This window comes from Panthera onca, chromosome F2 (assembly GCF_046562875.1).
Source record: "Panthera onca isolate mPanOnc1 chromosome F2, mPanOnc1 haplotype 2, whole genome shotgun sequence".
Lineage (NCBI taxonomy): Eukaryota > Metazoa > Chordata > Mammalia > Carnivora > Felidae > Panthera > Panthera onca.
In genome coordinates, this window is record NC_138356.1 from 47,362,544 (window position 1) to 47,385,479 (window position 22,936).

At 40.8% G+C, this 22,936-nt stretch overlaps 1 long non-coding RNA gene across 2 annotated transcripts in view; it reads right to left on the bottom strand.

Annotated features, from left to right (window-relative positions):
* Positions 1–5,099: 5,099 nt before the first annotated feature.
* Positions 5,100–22,936, bottom strand: part of LOC132664361 (uncharacterized) — a 78,863-nt gene continuing 61,026 nt past the window's right edge. For both annotated transcript variants that reach the window (XR_013553380.2, XR_013553381.2), the window contains 2 exons: positions 18,191–18,316; positions 5,100–7,940 (listed from right to left, as the gene is read on the bottom strand). This is a non-coding gene — a long non-coding RNA (uncharacterized LOC132664361). The remainder of the gene's footprint in view (positions 7,941–18,190; positions 18,317–22,936) is intronic.

Sequence of the window (22,936 nt, forward strand, 5' to 3'; positions counted from 1 at the left end):
AGGAACCTCTGTTTTCCCAAAAAATCTCATTCATTGCTGTGGCTTTAAATTAATGAACTTCGGGGGTGCCTGAGTGGCTCAGTCGGTTGAGCATCTGACTTCAGCTCAGGTCATGATCTCATGGTTTGTGAGTTTGAGCCCTGTGTCAGGTTTTGTGCTGACAGCTCAGAGCCTGGCGCCTGCTTTGGATTCTGTGTCTCCTCTCTCTGCCCCTCCCCTGCTTGTGCTCTGTCTCTTTCTCTCTCAAAAATAAATAAGCATTAAAAAAAATTTTTTTAATAATAAAATAATGAACTTCAGATGACCCTACATCTATCTTCTAGTTCAACTCTCTTCTGATTTCTAAATCGATATATCCAAATGCCTATTTTCCATTTCCACTTTAATGTTTTATAGACATTTCACATTTAATACCATATGGTCTTGAATCAAAGAAGCTATTGATGGTAAATCACATGTATCTCCACCAAGATTAAAAAAAAAATTACTGCCACTTGTACTATGGCATAATGCTAAGATACCCTTGATTGTACAGTATATTTCAATTTCAGAGATGTTAGAATTGGTTTTTAAAATACCGCAATTTATTAGAATAGCATCAAAAAGAATAAAATACTTAGGAATAACTTTACAAAGAAGTGCAAAACTTATATTCTAAATGCTACAAAACATTGTTGAAAGAACTTAAAGAAAACCTAAATAAATGGAAAGGCATTCCATGTACATGGATCAAAAAATGTAATATTATAAAACTAGCAATATTCCCCAAATTTATCTGCAGATTCAGTGCTTCCCCTATCAAAATCTCAGCTGTCATTTTTGCATAAATCAACAAGCTTATTTTGAGATTCACCTGGAAATTCCAAGGAACTCAGTTAGGGTAAAATAAGAAATAGATTTGGTCTTCAACCCCATTCCCAGCACAAAGCTCCTAAACCCTTGGAATTTCCTGAGTGATAGGAGTGTCTTTTGTCATTGATAAGGAGCTCCTTTTGAGCTTACCTGAATTTATGCTAATGCGTGGCTTAGGGTGGGGCTCCTAGATGGTCTCCAGATAGGACTGGTGAACATATCAAACAAGGGAGTGAGGATTAAAACTGTCTTTTTTTTTTTTTTAATGTTTATTTCTTTTTGAGGGAGGGGTGGGAGGGGGAGAGAGAGAGGGAGACAAAGAATCTGAAGCAGGCTCCAGGCTTTGAGCTTAATCAACTGAGCCACCCAGGAGCCCCAAGGATTAAAACTTTCATCAACAATAGCCAGACTATTGAAAAGAGCCCAAGAGTCCATCAATAGATGAATGGATAAAGAAGATGTGGTATATAGGGGCACCTGGGTGGCTCAGTGGGTTAAGCCTCAGACTTCAGCTCAGGTCTTGATCTTGATCTTGTGGTTTGTGAGTTGGAGCCCAGTGTTGGGCTCTGTGCTAAAAGCTCAGAGCCTGGAGCCTGCTTTGGATTCTATGTCTCCCTCTCTCTCCTCCTTCCCCTGCTCACACTCTCTTTCTCAAAAACAAACATTAAAAAAAGAAGATATTTTATATAAATATATATATATATATATATATATATATATATACACACACAGATATATATTCCATTATATATATTATATATGTATTCCATTATATATATTATATATTCCATTACATTCCATTATATATGTAATGGAATATTACTCAGTCATCAAAAAGAATGAAATCTTGCCATTTGCAATGACGTGGATGGACCTAGAGTGTATTATGCTAAGTGAAATAAGTCAGAGAATGGCAAATGCCATTTGATTTCACTCATCTGTGGAATTTAGAAATTAAAACAGATGAACATATGGGAAGAAAAAAAGGGGAAAGGGAAGCAAACCATAAGAGACTCTTGACAATAGAGAACAAACTGAGGGTTGATGGAGGTAGGGAAGTGGGGGATGGGCTAAATGGGTGATGGGTTAAGGGTTATTAAGGTTATTAAGGAGGGCACATGTTACGACGAGCACTGGGGGCTATATGTAAGTAATGAATCACTAAATTCTCCTGAAACCAATGTTAACACTATGTTAACTAGAATTTAAATAAAAATTTGGAAGAAAAAAAAAAAAAACCTTTCAGCCCTAACCACCAAGCTCTAGGAAGGCAAAGGGAGGGGGCTGGAGATGAAGTTCTATAAAAACTATTGAGCAAGATTAGATGAGCTTCCAGGTTGGCAAACTCATCCACATGCTGGGAAGGTGGCACACCCCAGTTCCATGGGGACAGAAGCCTCTGCACCCGGGACCCTTCTGAACTTTGCCCTATGTACCTCTTTATCAGGCTGCACATCTGTATCCTTTATAATGTCTTTTATAATAACAGTTTAAACATAAGTAAATGTTTCTCTGAGTTTTGTGAGCTGTTCTAGCAAATTAATCAAACCTAAGGAGGTGATCATGGGGACCTCTAATTTATAGCAGGTTAGTCACAAGCACAGGTAACAGCCTGAACTTGCTACTGACATCTGAAGGGCGGGGGTGGTGGCAGAGGGCACTGTCTTGTAGGACTGAGCTGTTAACCTGTGAGACCTGATGATATCCCCAGGTAGATAGTGTCAGAATTGAGTTAAACTGTAGGACACCCAGCTGATGTTGCAAAATTGTTTGATGTTTGGAAAACCTACATGTCTGGTGTCAGAAGTGAAGTAGTGTTGTTCTGAAGTATTGGGAGTAGAGGAGACACAGGGAGGAGGAGTCTGCTCTCTCTTTACATCAGAATAGCCAAAACAACGTTGAAAAGAGGAACCCAAGTTGGACGACTTACCCTTACCAATTTCAAAAGCTTGGCTATAAAGCTACAGTAATTAAGACTATGGTACTTGGAGAAGAACAGACATTTGGGGGGCACCTGGGTGGCTCAGTCAGTTAAGCATCTGCCTTCGGCTCAGGTCATGATCTCGCTGTTCATGATTTCAAGCCCCACATCAGGCTCCCTACTGTCCACGCGGAGCCTGCTTCAGATCCTCTGTTCCCCTCTCTTTCTCCCCCTCTCCTGCTTGCACACACACTCTCTCACAAAAATAAATAAATAAAAACTTAAAAAAAATTTTTTTAAAAACCCAGGCATTTGGTCAATCAGATAGACTTGAGAACCCAGAAATATTCACACTGATTTCAACACAGATGCCAAGAAAATTCAACAGGGAAAGAATAGTCCTATCAACAAATGGTGGGGGAACACTTGGATATCCACATGCAAAAGAATGAAATTGAATCCTTATCTTATGCCGTACACAAAAATTAATCAAAATGGATCACAGACCTAGGTGTAAATGCTAAAGTATAAAATTCTTAGGAAGAAAATATAGGAATAAATCTGCATGACTTTCAGTTAAGCAAAGCTTTCTTAGATACGACACCAAAAGCATTCATGACAAAAGAAGTAACCTATTTAAATAATGGGTAACAAATCTGAGTAGATATTTCTTCAAAGAAGATATACAAATGGCCAATGTATACAAGAAAAGGTGCTCACTGTTATTAGCCATCATGGAAATACAAATCAAAATACTGAGATAGTATTTCACACCTACTAAAATGGTGGATGTACTAAAAAAAGACAGGAATTACGCGTTGGAGTGGATGTGGAAAAAATGGGACCCCCATGCTTGCAATGTAAAATGGTGCAGCCTCTTTGGAAAACATTCTGGCAGTTCCCCAAAAGGTTAAATATAGGGCTGCCATACGATTCAGGAATTCCTATTCTAGATCTATATCTGAGAGAAAGGAAAACATACATCTACTCAATAGCTTGTACATGAATGCTCAAAATAGCATTTTGGCTATTTGTAATAGGCAAAAAGTAGAAACAACCCAAATTTTCATCAACTGATGAGTTGATAAAGTGGTAGATACATATATATATATATATACACACACACACACACACACACACACACCATATATATATACACACACACCATATATATACACATTATATATATAATAATTATATATTATAATATTTTTATATTATATAATTTATGTAATATAATTATATATATATATATAATATGGAATATATATAATATCCATTTAAGGAATATATATATTTAAAAAAAAAAATAATCCCTAAATGGAATATTATACACCCATAAAAATGCATGAAGCACTGAGACATATTACAACATGGCCAAATATTGAAAACACTATGCTAAGTGAAAGAAACCAGTCACAGAAGATCATATATTGTGTGATTTAATTTATCTGAAATGTCAAAAATAGGCAAGTCTTTAAAGATGAAGTAGATTAGTGGTTGCCTAAGGCTGGGAGAATTGGAAGGAGATGGGAAGTATATGGTAATGGGTACAGACTTTCTTTTGGGATGATGAAAATGTTTTAAAATTGACTGTGGTGATGATTGCACCACTCTGAATATACTGCAAACTACTGAATTGTGTACTTTAAATGAGTGATTCGTATCTTATGTGAATTATATCCCAATAAAAACTGTTATATTAAAAAAAATTTTTTAATGCTTATTTATTTTTCAGAGACAGAGAGACAGAGTGTGAGTCGGGGAGAGACACAGAGAGGGAGATACAGAATCCAAAGCAGGCTCCAGGCTTCGAGTTGTCAGCACAGAACCCCACGTGGGGCTTGAATTCACAAACCGCGAGATCATGACCTGAGCCGAAGTCGGATGCTTAACTGACCGAGCCACCCCCCTACCATGGGGCCTTGCTATATGCCCTCCTCTCTCTTGTATGCCCTGCCCTCCCTTCCAGTATGTCTACTTTATATTCCTTCTTCAAATTCCAGCTAAAATATCACATTCTCAGAAAAGCCTTCCTTCCTTGAGCCCCCATCTAAATGAGGATTCCTCTGTGTGGAGAAAAAGGAACTCTCGTACACTATTGGTGGGAATGTAAACTGGACAGCCATTGTGGAAAACAGTGTGGAGGTTCCTCAAAAAATTAAAAATAGAGATACCATATGATCGAATAATTCCACTATTCGGTACTTACCCAAAGAAAACAAAAACACTAATTCGAAAAGACATATGCATTCCTATGTTTATTGCAGCATTATTTACAATAGCGAAGATGTGTAAGCAACCTAAGTGTCCACTGATAGATGAGTGGATAAGGGAGATGTGGTACACACACACGCACACACGAGTGTGCACGCACATTGGAATATCACACAGTCATGAAAATGGACGCGATCGTGCCTTTTGAGACAACATGGATGGACCCGGAGGGTATTATGCTACGTGAAATAAGTCAGAGTGAGAGAGACAGATACCACATGATTTCACTCATATGTGGAATCTAAAACAAAAATAAATAATCGAAAAGCAAAATCAGACCTATACATACAGGTAACAAGCTGATGGTTGCCAGAGGGAAATGGTGAGATGAGCAAAATGGGCGAAGGAAAGAGGGAGATACAGACTTCCAGTTATGGAGTAAATACGTCATAAGAATAAGACGCACAGCAGAGGGAATATAGTCAATAATATTGTAACAGCAATATACGGTGACTACACGTGTGGTGAATATAGCATAACGTGTAAACCTGTCAAATCACTATGTTGCACATCTGAAACTGATATAACATTGTCAATTATACTCAAATAAGAAAATTTAAAAAAAGAGAGAAACACAAATACAAAAGGCAATTCTAAGAAAGGGAAGCATTTTATACTGTCGACTATGCTCATGAAAGTAAAAATATTGAATAGCAAAGAATAGAAAAGCTATGATGGAGTGGGGTGTGGAACAGTATTTGAGTGGATGGCGTCAAGGTTATTGATTCCTTTAAGGGTGGCTAATGAATGCAGGAAAACCTTCAGGTACTTACTTTTACAAAGAGCTCCGTTGGGGCACCTGGGTGGCTCAGTCGGTTAAAGCGTCCCACTCCAGCTCCAGCCACGATCTCAGGGTTCATGAGTGCAAGCCCCACACTCAGATCACGGAGCCCACTTGGGATTCTCGCTCTCTCCTCTCTCTCTGCCCCTCTCTTCCTCATGCTTTCTCTCTTGGTCCCTCAAAATAAATAAACAAACTTAAAAAAATAATAAAAAGAGCTTTGCTGAGGTGTAACTGACACACAATAAACTGAATATACTTAAAGTGTTAACAAATAAACAGACAAGGATCCGTCTGGTTTAGCACTCTGTACTTTTCATTCTTAGTAATTTATTATAAATATAGACATCATATTCACATATACATAAACACGTATGTATATACATATACAACCATATATAATCATATATGTAAGTTCGTGGAATATATGTAAATTTTTCCTTTCCATTTGACTCCTAAAACAATAATATGTAACATTTCTGTGTTGCCTACTCTCTACCAGGTACTATTACTCATACTTGATAGTACTTCACACATTTTCATTCATGTAATTGTGTCAACAATACTTAGGTAACTGAGGTATAAAATGGTTAAGTAAGTTACCCAAGATTACATGACTAGAAAGTGGAAAAGATTTTTTTTTAAGTTTATTTATTTATTTTTGAGAGAGATCGCGTGAGAGAGCGGGAGTGGAGGTAGGGCAGAGAGAGAGAGAGAGAGAGAGAGAGAATCCCACCAGCGCAGAGCCCAATGCAGGCCCGATGTGGGACCCAAACCCACCAACGAAGAGATCGTGATCCCAGTGGAAGTCGGACACTTACCCAACTGAGCCACCCAGGCACGCCGAAGGTGGAAAATATTTGACCCCGGCAGTCTGGTTCCAGAGCCTGGGCTGACTGTTCTACACCACAACGGAAGGCCCATAGCTCCTTGGTTACCCCTATGTAACCAGCATTGAGCACAGTGCTTGGCAGGGTGTAAGCATCAATAAACACTTGTCAAATGAAGATACACCTGAATGATCCCTCCATACTAGGTGAGAAGTCCTCCTCTAAGTATCACAGAGCATGCTGTAATAGCATTTACACAGCGGTAATAATGTAGATATGGATCTAACCACAATTATAACTACAAATATAACTTAATTGGGAGGATGCAGGGGTGCGAAGTCGAGGCAGGATGGGGCCAAGGAGGTGGGAAGAGCACTGAAAGCGAGCTAAATTCTTACTTGCCACAGTGGGAAGTCCTTGGATGATGCGTAACACTGAGAAAAACTTGCAGGAAATGGTAGTATAAGAATGTTTTGCAGAAGTGTAGAAGTAAATACCAAAAGAATTGACGGACAGGATTGTACACAGCTGTGGCTGAAAAGAGAGAAAACGGCAGGCAGGAAACTGAAACTGTTTTTCCTAACTAGCCTGCTAGGACTAGTAGGGTGTTTTAACTGTGCGCGTGCGTTACTGTGACAAAACAAAAACTAACTGAGCAAACTAGTCTGCGTTTCTAATCATTTTCTAACCGTATCTGTTTCCAGGCAGTATGTATGTCTTCATAGTGCTCGGTGCTTCAGAAAGACGGATGAACAATTCCGGGTATTATAATGAGTCCAGGTTTTATTAGCACCTTGGCATCTCCCTGCAGTTAGTCTCTGCTTCTCATTCCAGGTAAGGACATGCCTTGGCTTCCCCTGTTCCATTTTTCTAGTTCTCGGCATACCGTCTTTATCTTTAGACTCAGGCAGCTGAATGAGCTAGGGGGAAAAGTATCCAAAATGTAATGTGCCTGTCCTTGCTGCCTTTACATTATTAGTCTTAAACAGGTGGAAACACCAAGACAAAACAGAAAAGTCAAGAATGGAGTGTTTCATTCTTCCTCAGACAGCAATTCATACAGATGTCTACTGGGTGAGGGCCTTTGCCGTGATCTTAACCAGAGAGCTGTCTTGGTCTAGCTGATGGCTTTGATTTTGTCCAAAGTCCACTGATTGCATTGGTGGTGGCAGGCTGATTCCATACGGAGAAATCTGTCCTGAAAATGACTCCTGTGGTTTCGCCTGACTTCTGCTGATCTGCAGAGACATTTTTCTAACGTCTCCACTTTGAACCATTACTTTGGAGGAGAGAAGACAAGAAAAAAGCATTTAGTTGCACTCTGAAATGTAACTACTTTTTGGCTGAGTATGGTTATTAATGTTTTTAATTACATGCTTAATTATATTCTGTGTTTGATTTTAATAGTAGTTAAGCCATTGAGACTCCGGAGAATGTTTAATGGTTGATTCCCCAGATACAAAATGAAAGAGGGGGTTTGAGTGACTTCCCAGACCCCTCTAGTCCTTGAACTTCTATGACTTGATGACTCAACATGAACTTCATGGTCTTTTAAAAGAACTCTATTTATGAAAGGCAGAATTAAAACCACTCCAAACTCCATCCAGCTGCATTTTTTTTTTTTTTTTTTTTTTTAAGGTATGCTTCACACCCAGTGCAGAGCCCAATGCAGGGCTTGAACTCATAACCCTGAGATCAAGACCTGGATGCTTAACCAACTGAGCCACACAGGTGCCCCCCCCCAGGTACAGATTTGAAACCAAGGGTGCTCACTATTTACATAGAAGATGACAATGTAGTTTCTGCATACTATAGGAGAACTCTAAGTGTTTGAGGGATGGGTAGAAAAATAGTGTGAAGAAGGAAACACTTGTTTGAAACTAATGTCACTGTGTTCATCATGTTTTTTGTTTCCCGTGTCTTATGGAGTTTTAATATTTGGGAGGCCTTCCAGCCCCAGGGAGAGACTGCCCCTCCCGGTGCTAGCTACTTCCTGGGGATAATGGCAACCTGCCTAGAACTATGCCTTCTGTATGCACGTATAGTCTCGTGTGTATCCCCTCAACACTATCCCTGACTCTCCGACAGCACACCGGTGTTAACCCCGACCTAAGTCATCCCAGGGCCAGGTACCAGTCAATCAGAGATCATCCCTATAGCCCCAAACTGGCCTGAATTATTCAAACTGGCTAATTCTAAAATGTTTGCTCTGCCCAGCCTTGACTTTCCCACACAAACCCCGATAAAGGCGCTGGCCTAGGCTTTCCACTGGCTTCTGCTTCTGTGTCCTAACTACAACCTGGTACCCCCCCGTGACCCTGTGTGGTGTGGTGGGCCCCTCTTTTTTCAATGGCATTGACCTCGCCATATCGTCATTCCATTACTTCCATAAATTAAAATCCCATGGGTACAGATGAGACAATGATCTACATTCAGTGTTTGTTGAGTGTGGAAACTGGGAGAATTCCCTGGCCTCCATGTTCTTTGTAGGTATGGTTGGCTCACCTGCTTAGGACACCTTACAAATGATAATCCAGACTTCTCACTCAGTCCCCATGCAGGCCATGTCGCTTTATAGCATTTCACGATCACGCATCCAACCCCGAGACTGGGTCAAATTCTCAAAATAAATGTTTTATCTTAAAGTATAATGTGACAGGCATGTGGGGATAGAGGTGGAGAATGACAGATAATCACTTCAGCTTGTTATTTTGGAACCATTAGTCATAGGACATGCCCTACTGAAGCTAGGTCCCTAGTATTGTTCTTAATACAATTCTTAAAAGAATTCTTAAGAATTCTTAAAGAAGACATCCAGATGGCTAGCAGACACATGAAAAAATGCTCAACATCACTCATCATCAGGGAAATACAAATCAAAAGCACAACGAGATACCACCTCACACCTGTCAGAATGGCTAACATTAACAACTCAGGCAGCAACAGACGTTGGCGAGGATGCAGAGAAAGAGGGTCTCTTTTGCGCTGCTGGTGGGAATGCAAACTGGTGCAGCCACTCTGGAAAACAGTATGGAGGTTCCTCAAAAAATTAAAAATAGAACTACCCTACGACCCAGAAACTGCACTGCTAGGTATTTATCCAAGGGATACAGGTGTGCTCTTTCGAAGGGACACATGCATCCCCATGTTTACAGCAGCACTATCAACAATAGCCAAAGTATGGAAAGAGCCCAAATGTCCATTGATGGATGAAAGGATAAAGATGTGGTATATATATACAGTGGAGTATTACTCGGCAATCAAAAAGAATGAAATCTTGCCATCTGCTACAATGTGGAGGGAATTAGAGGGTATTGTGATAAGCGAAATAAGCCAGAGAAAGACACATATCATATGATTTCCCTCATATATGGAATTTAAGATACAAAACAGATGATCATAAGGGAAGGAAAGCAAAAATAATGTAAAAACAGGGAGAGGGACAAAACATAAGAGACTCTTAAATACAGAGAACAAACTGAGGGTTGCTGGGGGGGGTTGTGGGTGGGGGGATGGGCTAAATGGGTCAGAGGCATTAAGGAAGACACTTGTTGGGATGAGCACTGGGTATTATACAAAGGGGATGAATCACTGGAATCTACTCCTGAAATCATTATTGCATTGTATGCTAACTAACTTGCATGGAAACTAAACACTAAAAAATAAATAAGAAACTGAATTCACAATTACATCAAGCCTCTTATTGATGATAATAGCTATAATTTGGCCACCTACTGTGTGTCTCTAATCCTCACATCAGACCTTCACAGTTAGGTCTGATTATCCCCAATTTTTTGATGAAAAAACTGAGGCTCTAAGAGGTTACTTTTGTCACTGTCACACAGCTACAGGGTGGGGAGCTAGTAAGTAAAAGAGCCAGAACTGAGAATGGAAAGCTGATTCTAAACCCTGCCTTCTTTCCCCCACACCACACTGCTTCAGGAATGCATTCCAGCATGGAGAATTTCTGTGCCTGTGAACTGCTGATGCCCTGCATCAGACTTAAATAGTGGTTAACATGGGCAGCAAGCTTCTCTCTGTTGCCACGACTATGCCCTGCTGCTCTTTTGGGTGCCACAGGGATATCTCTTATCATGTCTGGCTCTTGTTTCTTAATCTGAAAAAACAAGGGATTCGGAGTAGACAGCTGTCTTTTATGATAACAACTTGGATTCTTTTTTTTTTTTTTTTTAACGTTTATTTATTTTTGAGACAGAGAGAGACAGAGCATGAACGGGGGAGGGTCAGAGAGAGGGAGACACAGAATCCGAAACAGGCTCCAGGCTCTGAGCTGTCAGCACAGAGCCCGACGCGGGGCTCGAACCCACAAACCGCGAGATCATGACCTGAGCCGAAGTCGGACGCTTAACCGACTGAGCCACCCAGGCGCCCCACAACTTGGATTCTTAAAATACGCTGGTAACTTTGCTACATCTGATGTATGAGAAATTTATATTTCATAGCCTTCTTATTTCCAAAGTAGGTTTGGAGTACCCAAATACCCAAGTGTTCACTTTATTTAGCTGACATTTTAACTTTTTTTTTTTCTTTCTTATAATTTCAGAAAGTCAACAAAGAACATGAATTGGTTAACCTTAAAGAGAGCTATCTTTAGTGGCCTGGAATTTAAAGGACAAATAAGAGAAGGATGTCTTTAATAAACAAGTGATGTGTCATTTGGGACAAATGCAGCGTGACATGTGGGTTCCTCCAACATAGTCATCAGAATACTTCAGCATACCTGGCATAGTTCACATTTGCAAGGTGTATGTGTGTGTATGCGTCAACCTTAGTGTTTAATTTCACTACTCGTCCGTCTCAGCAGGGCTTGTGCTTCCGGCGGTCTTTCTGCCCGTGAGGACAGGTATATACACAGATTCTTCTTGTGCCCGATCTATATTTTGACATGTGGCTTACACAGGTCAGACGTTTGGCTCACCAGAATCTGTGACCAGGATAGTATATTATTATCTGGCCCACCAGGGGATTGGACCCAAAGCGTAGCCAACTATTCTCACCAATCGGTTCAGGAAATGTGACATTTTCACATCAGCTGGGCCATGCATGCTACTTCTTTGTGTCTCCGTTTCTACATTTTTCCCCCCAGAGATAATAACACCTCCGTGACACTTAATGGAAGCCAATATTTTGCCCGATACAATATGTTGACTGCAGGCTGTTAACTGGCTTATAAGATAATCCAATTAACTGGAGAGAAAGACAGACAATGTTAAAAACAGTTGCATTGATTAAAACCTAATTATAACTAAGTTGAACACTGGCTTTTTTTTAAAAGAACTTTTTCAGTTTGGAGGAAATTCAATATGGGGAAAAGAAAAGGAAAGAAATTGAAAGAAATAGGAAGAGAATTTTTCCTGTTTTTGAGTCAAAACTTTTTGAGGAAACATATCTATTCCAACCCCTGTTTTTCTTACTCATCAATAAAATGCAGCATCCCATAAAATTTGCTATAATATGATGCTCCAGAGTTCTTTAATTATCAGATAAAGTCTCTTTTGCTGTTACATTATTATTGTAATTAGAGTGTACTTTTCAGCTGGCCCAGCATTTTTTTTCGTAATATAAATGCTTAGTCTGATTTGTGATCAAAAAAGCGGCAGAGTTAAAAATTCAGGTCATAAACATGTATTGAAATGGGAATGAAAGTAGCAGGTCCAAACTATTGGAAATGCGGCTGAATAAGCATTTACAGCAGGGCGTGATCCTGAATAATGCCAATATATCTGGTGGCTGCCTCGTTGGGAAATGGATGAGTCGACTCGCTAGACAAGTCCAACCGAGACTAACATGAGGTTCTGAAACTAGGGGACAGCTCTCACCTTCTGCTCCCATAGGATGATGTTTGTCAGCTTAAAAAAAATTGCCAAGCACTGTGTTTTTCAATAAGACAAAACGGGCCATAGGGTTCTAATGTCAGAGCAGGGCTTTGGTATTATCAGTGGAGTTCGTTTCTGAGAGCAGCTGACTGATGTTCTGCATTTTCCAGCTGAATACTTCACATGCCATGTCACTGACTCCCTCACACCAAAACCTCAAGTGTCCCTGTACCATGATGCACCTGCAGAATTACTAATGGACAGTCATTTTCCACCCTCTAAACATATGATCAATCTATTTGCTAAAAGGAATTCTGGCTCCACAAATGTGAGTTTTATTTTCTTATTCATCTTCTTCCTCCTTCCAAACAAAAAATAAGCTAGACAACTGTTGAAAATTTCTTACATCATTCCTGCTTCATTGCCATCCCAAAGTATGTGTCAGAGAGGGGAAATGTAGAGGGACTGTCTTAATTCAGTGTGCAGACTAATTGGGAATCCCTCTGGAAATTTATGGAAAACAAATCAAGGACTGCTCATATGAAATAATCATGAGATTGATCCTATATAAAAAACATGTTGATTTCTATGAATAACTCAAAATATCTAATCTGCTTACTTATTGGCCTCTTTGTAATTATAGGGAATATTTTTTCTTTTTCTCTTTACATCATTTACTTCTGTTACTTTGAATTTGCCTTCACAGCAGGTAAAGCATTTCCTTAATGCTTTTTCCATAAAAAGAGTAATATTTAAGGATCTGTTAGGAAGGAATTTAGAAATAGAAGAGTCCTAAAGTTTGCAGGAAACCATCAAAGACGTCCAAATAGCCAAAGCAATCATGAGAAAGAAGAACAAAGCTGAAGGCATCATGCTCCCTGATTTCAAACTATATTAAAAAGCTTTAGTAATTAAAACAGTGTGATATGGGCATAAAAACAGACACATAGATGAATGGAAAGGACTAGAGAGCCCAGAAATAAATCCATGCATTTAGTCAATTAATTTATGACAAAGCAGTCAAGAATGTACAATGGGGGAATGACAGTCTCTTCAATAAATGGTATTGGGAAAACTGGACAGCCATGTGCAAAAGAATGAAAATTGACCACCACCTTATGCCATATACAAAAATTAGCTCAAAATGGATTAAAGATCTGAATGTAAGCTCTGCAACCATACACTATGGAAAACAGCATGGAGTTTCCTCAAAAACTTAAAAATAGAACTAACATATGATCCATTAATTCCACTTTTGGGTATTTACCTGAAGAAAACAAAAACACTGATTGGAAAAGATATGTGCATCCCCATGTTCATTGCAGCAGTATTTACAAAAGCCAAGATATGGAAACAACCTAAATGTCCATCAGTGGATGGATGAATGGATAAAGCTGTAGTATATATATACGATGGACTATTACCCCGCTATAATAAAGAATAAGATCTTGCCATTTGTGACAATATGGATGAATCTTGAGGGAATTACACCAAGTGAAATAAATTAGACAGAGAAAGGCAAATAATATATGATCTTTCTTATATGCGGAATCTAATACATATATATAACGTATATATTATAAATATATATATATTATATATATAACGTATATATATAATATATATATCTCAAGCTCACAGCTATGGAAAACAGATTGGTGGTTGCACAAGAGGGGGTGGGAGAAGGTTGGGGGTGGGAGCAATGGATGAACTGTTTTGTGAGGTTTTTTAGCTTAAGTAAATTGAGTTGTTTTTTTTTTTAATTTTTTTTTTAACGTTTTATTTATTTTTGAGACAGAGCATGAACGGGGGAGGGGCAGAGAGAGAGGGAGACACAGAATTGGAAGCAGACTCCGGGCTCTGAGCCATCAGCCCAGAGCCTGACGCGGGGCTCGAACTCACGGAGCGTGAGATCGTGACCTGAGCCGAAGTCGGCCGCTTAACCGACTGAGCCACCCAGGCGCCCCTTAAATAAATTGAGTTTTAAAAAAATCTGTTACTAGTGGTGAAGCATGGGGAAGCTCCATAGCTGCTGGACACTGGTGGGAGTGGGGAGGTTGTGGCCACCGTGAGCCCAGTGGGGGTGGGAGATGGTGCACTTGGTGCATCCTGTGAACAGTGAGAGGGGAGAACTGCAAAGTCTCTCTCCCAGAAGAAGGAAATTGTGCAAAGGCAAATCAGCATAAGCACCATTTTTTTTTTCTAGTAGCAAATATCCTCAGGCAAAGATTGGCGTTCAGATTTAAATCGGATTTAAATCACCCATTTAGTTCTATGTCTCGTAGAGTGAATTTCATGTTAAAGGTCTGCAGGTCTTTTCTATTAACAGAAGTAATCAGCTATTTGCCATTATTCATGTAAATTAGAAATGTGCATGTTTTCTGTTGAGTCCTTTCTTCTGCCACCTGGTGGATTTTACTTAAAACTTCAGTAATAATGTGCTGAGTTGAACATGTCAGCTGATGATGTTTTATGATTTATCTCCTTTGAGTTTTTCCAAGTGTTTGATAGACACTGTTAATAAACATTTTAAAAACACATCATTGGATAATAATATAAATTTCAGGGATATCTAGGTCTATTTTAAGACACTCTAAAATTGTTACTGTTCAATTATTTTTACTTAGGCCCATTTCTCTGAAGAAATGGAATGGTCATGACTTTAGGTTATTGTCTTGGTTAAGGTCTCTAATTTCTTTTGGAGTTTTTATTTTTTTAATTTTTTGTGTTTACTGCTTTTTGAGAAAGAGATTCAGAGCACAACAGAGGAGGGGCAGAGAGAGAGGGAGACCCAGAATCTGAAGCAGGCTCCAGGCTCTGAGCTGGAGAGCACAGAGCCCTATGTGGGGCTCAAACTCATGAACTGTAAGATCATGACCTGAGCTGAAGTCAGACGCTTAACCGACTGAACCACCCAGGTAGCCCTACAATCTTTAGTATGCTTTTTACCTCCCTCTTTACCTATTTTGACCCTTTTGTATTTTGTAACTTCTTCAAATAATTCTTGGACTGAAGTTAAAAATGAAATTAAGCTAGTTTAGTATACTGTTTAAAACATTGATATTAAAAGAGAAAGTCACTAGTGGTGTATATGGGGGGGGGGGCGGGGAACAGAGACGGAACACAAGAACAGGTTAAATATTGTTGTTGTCCAATCAGAGTAAGTAGACTTGTTAACCAGCGTTATTCACAATAGCCAAATGGTGGAAACAACCCAAGTGTCCATCAACAGAGGCCTGGATAAACAAACTGTGATAAACACATGGGACAGAATATAATTCAGCTATAAAGAGGGAATGAGATTCTGACACATGGATAAGCCTTGGAAACATGATGCTAAGTGAAATAAGTCAGACACAAAAAGACAAACACTGTATGGTTCCACTTATGTGAGATATCAAGAATAGAAAAATTGGGGGTGCATAGGTGACTCAGTCAGCTGAGCGTCTGACCCTTGATTTTGGCTCACAGTTGTGAGATCGAGCCCCACATTGGGCTCCCTGCTGAGCATGGAGCCTGCTTAAGATTCTCTCTCTGTCTCTGTCTCTCTCCCTCTGCCCCTGGCCCCTGCTCATGATCTCTCTCTCTCATGGTGGGGCTGGGGAGGGGGGGGGGGTGGGGGGAGACAAATTCACAGAGACAGAAAGTAGAATACAAGTTTCCAGGGCTGGGAGAGAGGGGAATACGAAATTATTGCTTAATGGTTATAGAATTTCTGTTTAGGGTGATGCAAGAGTTTTGGAAATGGATTATGGTGATGGTCACACAACATTATGAATGAATCCCACTGAATCATACACTTAAAAATGGTTAAAACGGTAAACATCATGTTGTATGTATCTTACTGTAATAAAACATTTTAAAACACGTTAAATATCATTCTTTTATGATTAAGATAATTAGAGTCATTACTCTTAATGGGCTGTCAGTAATTGTCATGTGGTTTTCCCATGAGGCATCCCAGAACCCATGCCACATAGTTGATCATTATAAAGAAGATCATATTTTATTAAAGGAATAAAGTTATAATCGAGAGTTACATTTGGGAGTACATGAGCAAGGAAGCAGGAATGTGTAAGTTTCAGAGATGACCAGAAATATGCCATAAAAGCCAAGACGTTGTAATAGTTGTCATGGCTTAAGACTATTGTGTATGTTTACACACGAGATAGAGAGGGCATTAGGAGAAGGCAGCACCTGACTCCGGACACCCACCAGGGCAAGGGTGACCCTGTGCAAGGGTCTGGTAATGTCTAATATGGTTCAGAAAAATGGCGTGCCTCAGAAGACAGAACAGTGGGGCAGAGAATCTGGAAATCTGGAAAGGGAGCCATGACAGAGAGGTACGCCTGTGATATAAAATAGACATCTGGGAGGCCGATATATGAGAGCCAATCTCCCAGCCACTGAGAGGGACAAAAAGCAGGACTCTAGTTCCAGGGAGGAGTTAAGAATCTACTCAGTTTTATAGATCAAGAACTTGGAAATAAGGAAAGCTAGCCTAAGTTTTGATAATATTTATATCCTTCAGTTTAACAATTTGTTTATAGGGAATTGATTCCATAGAAGTAATTATTTAGCACAAGGATGTAACTATTAATACAAACATTTTAATAGCAACAGCACTTAAAATAATGAAAATTACTATTAACTGAAAGGCACAATAATAAGGAAATCCATACAACAAAACATGTAGTCATTAAAAATCCTATCATGGAAGAAATCCCAAAGGGTTGTAAATATGGTTTCGTTTCTGTAAATACTAGAGACTGTTCTTTGGTTAGACAGTACTTATGTAAGAACTCCACTGGAAAAAAATAAAAGGAGATTACACTGTCAACATTTTATATCAGAAGCCCTCTGTTACTCAGAACTTCTTTTCATCGCAGAGAGAGATCATGGGATAAGAGAGGTCTTTCTTTTGCTCATTTCATTCATGTTGTTAAAATGTTTTATTACCTTTGTATGCTTTACTAAAAGAGTGCTTTTATAAAGTCTTGCATGGATGCAGAGACCAAAAAAAAAAAAACAAAAAAAAACCTATATAAAAAACGTTTGCTTCTGTTATTGCAGAGGGGCTCTGCTCGGTAATAAATACCAGCTTCATTCATGCATTCACTGAACACCTACCTTGTGCCCAGTTAACAGTAGACAGAGCCCTTGTTTATAGGTTGCTTACACTCTAAGGCAGGGAGGCAGACAACCAATCAGGACACTACACATGACTGTGGGCGGTGATTGATGCTATTTACAAGATAACAGGAGACAGCAAGACTGGAGTGGCCGCTTCCGGGACAGTTCAGGAAAGGCCTGATGACCAGCTATGTATGTCCACCGGGTGGAAGTGTCCCGCACTTGACACTTCTATTGAATAATAAATCATGTCATTTCATACAACTCCTATTTATCTGCTCTGCGTTCAAGTATGGCAGGAGGCAGGTGGTGTATTATTGAGAAGGAGCTTTCAAGAAATGTCATTCTTGACTCACTTCACAATTTATTGAAAAGCCAGGAAAAGCATTACCAGATCATTAATGCAGACGTTACAAAATGAGCTTCAACATTTTTCTGTCCGGAAAATGTCTAGGACACGACTCTAAGTGGATCCTGCCCCAAAGCTGCTAGACCAGGGTGCAAACGCCTAACTGTGGTGCCCAGCCAGCGTGCCAACTTAGCCCGTCCTCTGCCTCACCTGTCCTCCACCAGACTCTGCTGTGCCAGTGCTTCTGCCACTGCCTCCAGAGTTGGTCGGACTCATTCATTCAGTGGACATTTCCTGAGTGCCTACTGCACACCCTGTGCACACAGAGCTTGTAGCCTTGTAGAAAAGGCAGACAATTAAACAAGCAATTACAACAAATTGTAATCATGCGATAATAAGCTGCTTCAGGGATTCTGAGCATAGGGCACAGGGAGAGTCATGAGAAAAGGGAAGCCAAGGACTTGCCAGTTCTCTTTACCCATCATTTTTCTAACAGAACATTTTCAAACCTACACTGAGGCAGAGAGAATAACAGAATGAAGTCCCATCTCCATCAGCCTGCTTCAGTGACTATCGATTCATGGTCAGTCTTGTTTTCTCTATACCTCTTCCATTTGACCAACTCTCCTCCCCTACTCCTTGGATTATTTTGAGGCAAATCCCAGACATGGTTTTATTTGAAAATATTTGTGTATTTATTTTATCTTCAGCTCCTGGTACAATATCTGCTCATGGTAGGCACTCACTGGCTAAACTGATTTGTTTGCTAAACCAATAAACACTTGAGTGGGCGGAAGAAAGGCACATATGAAGGACAGTGTCTGCCATATTGGAGTTTGGACTCAGTTCTGTGGCTACTGGGAAGTCAATGCAGGGTCTTGAATCAGAGAGTGACATAAAGTAGTCACTCTGTCTAAACTGGAGAAAGAATTAGAGGTGGAGGCTGCATCCACAGAGGGATTTTTAGGAGGCTATTGTACAAATCCAGGCAACCAGATTACAGTTATGTGTGGGAGAGGCTAAGTAGCTGGAAGAAGTGAAAGGGGGCTGGGGAGGAGGCTGGAAAAAAAAAACCCAAATTAACACCTAGAGATAGAAAGAAGAAGAGAAGGAACATAGCCAATAAGGCAGAACGACGAAAAAGAGCCAGAGAAAGAAGAGCGTAAGAGTATAAGCGAGAGGATGCTGAGGAATATGGAGGGAGAGGGGGGCATAGGACCAGGGGCCTGGCAGGTTCTTACGTTGATCTCACTGTGCCATGCTGGGCAAATGCCCACTGAGAGGAGGTTGCCCATTTCCTGCCAGTTCTCTTTGCCTCTCTGGATTGAGTGCCAGCTATTCTCAAGCCAATATTTGATCCAAGAAGGGAGGAGGAAGGGAGGGAGGGAACAAGGGAAGGGCAGTGCCAATAGTTCTCAGGGATTTGCGGGTATCCTAGAAGCATCTGGGCAATGTGAGAGGAGGTGAAATCTAGGCAGGAAAAGAGCTAGCAGGAACCAGACTGAGGGGGGAAGAGCCTGCAGCCAACTGGGAAGAGGTTCAAGGCCAGGTCTTCTCTCAGAGGGAGCTGGAGGGGGAACAGAGCTCTGGGCAGATGACCAGTGTCCCTGGCACATCCAAGTGGTATTTAATAGAATGCAGGCAGCTCAAGGCTCCCATAGATACTGGCAGCAGGGGAGGGGGCAGCCACCCTGTCCTCAAGCACACACGGAGCCCCAGGTATGGAAGCCACTTGTTGTCCCTACCCCCCCTCTGCCAGACTTTCAGGTTCAAGGCCTTGGCAAAATAGATCTTACAAGTGAACAAACAGCCTTTAGAATCCAAAGCTCGGCAGGAAGGGGATGAATATTTGAGATATTCCTATTTTCTAAACTGGCGAGATTTAATAAGGTTTCCTAGCCTCCATGAATATCCATTTGTCTTAGGGGTGCTGTGAAGGATTTCCCTCCATACAGCTGCCCTCTTACCACATTGCTTCCTCTGCGGTCTTAGGTGGGTAAGACTTTGGGTGGTGGCTGACAGTCATTGGTCAAGTTTGTTGCCGGGGCAGAGTGACTGGCCATAGCTCCTCAGCAAGGATGAGTTGACTTTATTCTTCTCCTTCATTTTCCTTCCAGGCCAACCAGAGGCTGCCCCCTGCAAATGTGTTTACTTTACAGATTCCACCTTCCCTTGGGTGGAGGCTGACCTTTGACTGGGGTTAGCAGACCCATTTGGGCAATGACCCTGAGGTATGCTCCCTGACCTAGCTTTCACTGGCAGCAAAGGTGGAATTTTGTTAGCTCTCTGCTACCTCTTCTGTCCAGAACTTGGGGACTTGCTCTTCCTGGATCCCTGGTGGGCCTGGAAAATGCTATGGGCAGCCAGGCTTCTGCAGGCAAGCCTTGGCCTCCAGCAGAGGAAGAAGATGTCCTGGCCTGCTCTGTCATTCCCTTGGGGCTCCTGGTGACATCCCTGACTGTCTTTTTGGCTTCTTTGTGATATATGTGGACAAGTTTCTCCCAAACTCTTCATGGAGATATTTGCATCAAAAGAGAAACTAACAGGAACAGTAAACAAAAGGGACCACAAGCAAGGGACTGGTGGATGTTATTCAGATTCCCTGTCCCAAACCACACATATTTTACAGAAAAGGGAACAGTCACCCTTAGTTTATCTTGCTCAAGAACACTGATTGCAATCTATTATGTACTTTGTTCCTGTAAGACGGATAACCTGTATCACTGCAGGTCCTGAACTGGGAAGTTCAGGCCCCATTTGACAGTTTTCCTACTTCTCTCCTTGTCCCTCCAGATGCCGCAGGATCAGATCAAACATGAACCTCTGCCCTTGGGTCTGAACGTCTGGACTTAAAACCGGTGCTTCTAATGGTACAACATAGTAATAGCTCAGCGTGTGTTAGCAGAGAATAGTTCTGGATAATGACATCTTCTCTAAAATGTGACAACTGAATTCCTGAAGTTCCTAGTGTATAGCCATTTTAAAAAGAAAGCTTTCAACAATATGTACTCATTACCCTGCCTTGTTAACAGAGTGGGCTGGAGCAAGCTTAAACTTGTGTTAATTTAGAATTGCCATTGGATGCTCCTGATATCATACTTGGCCCATGGGTGAACGAAACATAGCCTGTTGCTTCTCTGACTTCCATCACATTACCTCCTAGCCAGCCATCTGTGTCCCTGCTTCTATTTCAACAGTCCATGTTTAATAGTCAAGTTTAATAGTCTTTCTTTTGTACCACTCTCCCTTTAGTAAGCTCTCTAAAGCCACAGATATTCATAGAATGAGAATTTTTAGAGCTAGAAGGAAATTGGAGCTCCCAATTTGTCACCAAGGGCAGGACTGCAGGTTGCTAAGGAAACCTGACAATCCAGTGTTGGTACCACTAAGTCAAGATCGCTTTCTCTGTGCCTCTGAAGGAATCAATTATCAAGACTTTGTCTCAATTGGCATTGTTGAGGTCAGTCTTGTAAACTAATTTACAGCTTATTTTCACGGTCACTGTTAACCTGGAACCAGGCCCAAGGAGGAGAACACTGCTCCACCCAGATCCAATCCCACCTACCAGAAGTGTCATACATAGAGATTGGAACTCTCTAAGTTCCTATCCACAGTTCACGTGCCTCTTGCGTCCATGTGAGATAGAGCCACAGGTAACACTGAGCATTTAAGATGTGTATGAAACAGTCCGAGCCAAAGATTAGGGAATCGTGATGAGAACAGGAGAGTGTCCAGATCCTCTCCGTTGCCAACATGAGAATTGGCAGGTTTGGTGACTGGCTTCTGGGTGAAGTAGGGGGATGGTCCCAGATAAGCCAGCTCTCTAACTTGGGTGTGGCATAAACCAAGACTTAGAGCACACAGGTAAGAGCTATTTTAGAAGTGTAGATAGCAGGTTTATCTTTGAGCACATATTTCAGGGGATGTGTAGGGGAAATATAGTCCCTGGCTTAAACACTCAGACTGTAACTATTCTGAAAGAGGTTTATGGAATTTCTCCAACTCTGAAGATCCTGTGGTAGAAAGAGGCAGGACACATTGGTTCTCTTGGACCAGGTTCTTCCACTAACCAGCTATGTTTCCCTAAGCATGTCATGACTTTCCTGAAATTTCTGAAACATGTTTTACATATTTAATGAGAATATTTTCAAGGTCTGGGTTTTTTTTACTTTTTTTTTTTAATCTTTATTTATTTCTGAGAGAGAGAAAGACAGTGTGTGAGCAGGAGAGGAGCAGAGAGAGAGGGAGACACAGAATCCGAAGCAGGCTCCCAGCTCTGAGCTGTCAGCACAGAGCCCGATGCAGGGCTCGAACCCAAGGACTGTGAGATCATGACCTGAGCCGAAGTCAGACACTTAATCGACTGAGGCACCCAGGTGCCCCTCAAGGTCTGTTTTAACTGTGACATCCATAGCCAGGTCTCCTTTTCCAGGGTGGTATATTCAATCAATGCGTTTATGTATTGCCACTGAGACAGCTATGTTGGCCTCACACTCACAGCCTCAGGGTCTTTTGGTTTTGGTTTTGCTTTCTTTAAGTGGTGGTAAAAAAATCACATAATATAAATTCACCATTGTAGCCATTTTTAAGTGTACAATTTAGTAGCTTTTAGTACACTCACAATGTTGTGCAACCATCACCCCTATCAAGTTCCAGAATGTTTTCATGATCCCCCAAGGAAACCCTGTACTCATTATGCAGTTATTCTTCATTTCCCCCTCCCCCAACCCCTGGCAACCAGTAACCTGCTTTCTGGCTCTATGGATTTGCCTATTCTAAATTTTCACATAAATGGGATCATACAACATGTGTCCTTTTGTGTTTGGCTTTTTCACTTAGCATAACGTTTTCAAGGTTCATCTATGTCGTATATATGAACATATATATATGTGCGTGTGTGTGAGCACTTCATTCCTTTTTATGGCTGAATAATATTCCACTATATCCATATACCAC